This window comes from Curcuma longa, unplaced genomic scaffold, assembly GCF_044706935.1.
Source record: "Curcuma longa cultivar G26 ecotype Majalengka, Jawa Barat unplaced genomic scaffold, ITB_CL_G26_1.1 contig_20388, whole genome shotgun sequence".
Classification (NCBI taxonomy): Eukaryota; Viridiplantae; Streptophyta; class Magnoliopsida; order Zingiberales; family Zingiberaceae; genus Curcuma; species Curcuma longa.
The window spans coordinates 1,484-3,873 of NW_027431361.1; the positions used below are offsets into that span (position 1 = coordinate 1,484).

The 2,390-nt window shown below is 31.7% G+C and overlaps 1 non-coding gene across 1 annotated transcript; it reads right to left on the bottom strand.

The window, feature by feature from the left end:
• Positions 1 to 1,863: 1,863 nt before the first annotated feature.
• On the bottom strand, positions 1,864 to 1,934 carry TRNAC-GCA (transfer RNA cysteine (anticodon GCA)). The gene has a single exon. It is a non-coding gene; the product is annotated as a tRNA-Cys (tRNA).
• Between the last annotated feature and the right edge of the window lie 456 nt (positions 1,935 to 2,390).

Genomic DNA, 2,390 nt, shown 5'->3' on the forward strand with positions numbered 1-2,390 from the left:
ATTTTGATCGATCCAAAATAATCGAAGGCCAACTGTTCTAATTCTTAACCTATTTTAGAATTTATTTATATAGGATAGATCCTGAGATCCATCAAAAGAATCAATGGAGCAAGAATAATATGGGCGTATACTAATCTATTAGAAATTTCAAAATAAATAAAAAAAGAGAAAAGAAAACGAAACCAAAGAATCTTTTTCTTTTTTTAGATTTCCCACCACAAGAAGCTATTGCTTGATCCATTAACAGAAAACATGATCCGCGGAGTTCTATTCTATGATAATTTATTCAGATTTGTAAAAGGGAATAGGTTAATAGGGTAGACTCCTCTCCATTCCATTTTTTATGCTTTTTTGACTCATCTCATGTCTTAAGCATAAAAAATGGAATGGAGAGGAGTCTAAAAGAAAGGTAAAATACACGATACGTGAATCGTGCAACGAAAGAAGGATCTAATCTTCTTATGTGTATAACCTCTTTTCTTTGGTTTGGACAACAACTAGTCACTTCCAATAGAAAGTATGTATTGCCATAATCTAATTAGATTAGCGGAACGACTTTATGTTCTCTTAGAACAGTAAAAGTAAAAAAAGAGGGAAACAAATAAAGAAAAAAATAAAAAACCCATTTCGGGTTTTTGCTCATTGTAATATCCATAATTCTGATAAGAACTGGTTTATTAAAATAGAATGTTTAGGAAGAATCCGGTTGAAAAAATTTTCCTATCATGCGTAGATTTTAGTTTCGAAATAGAACTAGAACTATAGTAAAGTAATCATTCATTGTTTGATCGAATGGTTATTATTCATTATTGTATTTTCTTATTCATTACTGTATTTCAGTATAATTTTGAAACAGAGACAAAAGAAAAAGCTTTGCAAAACGCTCAATTAAACAATTCATACAATTAAATTAAAAAACTAGTAGTACCCCTCCCTAAAGTCCACTCCTTCCCCATACTACGAGTGAGAGGGAAAATGTAAAGACTACCATTAAAGCAGCCCAAGCGAGACTTACAATATCCATATGAATTATGTCTCCTATCTCTATGAAGGAATTATTTAATTATTGATCGATAATCATAGTGGAATTAATGGCGCAGAGTCAAAAAATAATTCTGACTTAAAGCTATTAATGAACCAATCCAATGAATCTACTTGTAACAATATTCTAAGATTTCTGGTAGAATTTTGAAGTATAAGTATTAAGTACAGATATGATACACATACTTTTTCTTGGAAAATTAGATAGCAAAGGAATACTTCTATCCTAATGAAATGAAACATGTGGGAATACTAAGACCTATTGTTTGTTACCCTTTTTTTTTTTTCGACTTTTACTTTTACTCTATAAAAATAAGAGTTGACCGACTATCCTGATTGAATGTTTGATTACTCAGAGACCCTCGTGAGTCTGGATACAAAGTTTCTTCAATCCTTTCCACAACTCTTAAATGGATTTCCCATCAGCCTATCCAATCTAATTCCAGATGGAGTCAGTAGACACAATTTTAGTAATGGTAGTGAAAAATAATTAGGAATTCTTGATACTCTTTCGTACAATCTCTTCTTCAATCCTAGGAGAAAAATGGATTGTCTTTTAGGAACCTTTGGATACTTTCGACCTCTGATTTTCGTCGTTCTGAATCCCAGAATTGACTCTCACTATTTTTTTTTATAGTGAGAGTCAATCATATTACTAAGTAAGACTCACTTCATCCCTATTTGTATCGGTTTGAGCCACACCCAAGGACCAGATTTTGAGAAAAAAAAACTATCGACAGGCGCTTATACTTCTCCGGCTCCGGGGACAAAATTCGTCGAATTAAATCAGTAGAATAAGAAATCCCCCGTTTTTTGTTAATCAGGCGACACCCAGATTTGAACTGGGGATAAAGGATTTGCAGTCCCCTGCCTTACCACTTGGCCATGTCGCCAAATCCGATCCAAATCTAAAAAAAAAATATAAAATAGGTAAAAAAAGAGTATTCATCCATATTCTTTTACTAAGATTCTATTACTAATTCTTTTCTTTTTTTTTTTGAATTAGTGAAAAGTTCTTCAATTTGTATCTCAAATTGTTGCCTTTCCTTACTGGCATAACAAATCAATTCAAATATAACAATATATATTATATGTGTATATGTAAACCCACACCCCAAAAACAAAAATTGTTACACATATACCGGGACGAGTCTTTTTTATGTACATATCCCATATCCTTATAGGGAATCGTCGTGCTTTTTTTTTCGTTTTCTATAATACAATAGAAAAAGTAGCGATTCATACAAGCTAAATCTTCTAATCGGTAATTGGGCCAAAGAAACAATTTATATTTTATATTTGAATCTATATTAAGATTAAGACCTTTGTCTTCATTCAGAAATTGTGTG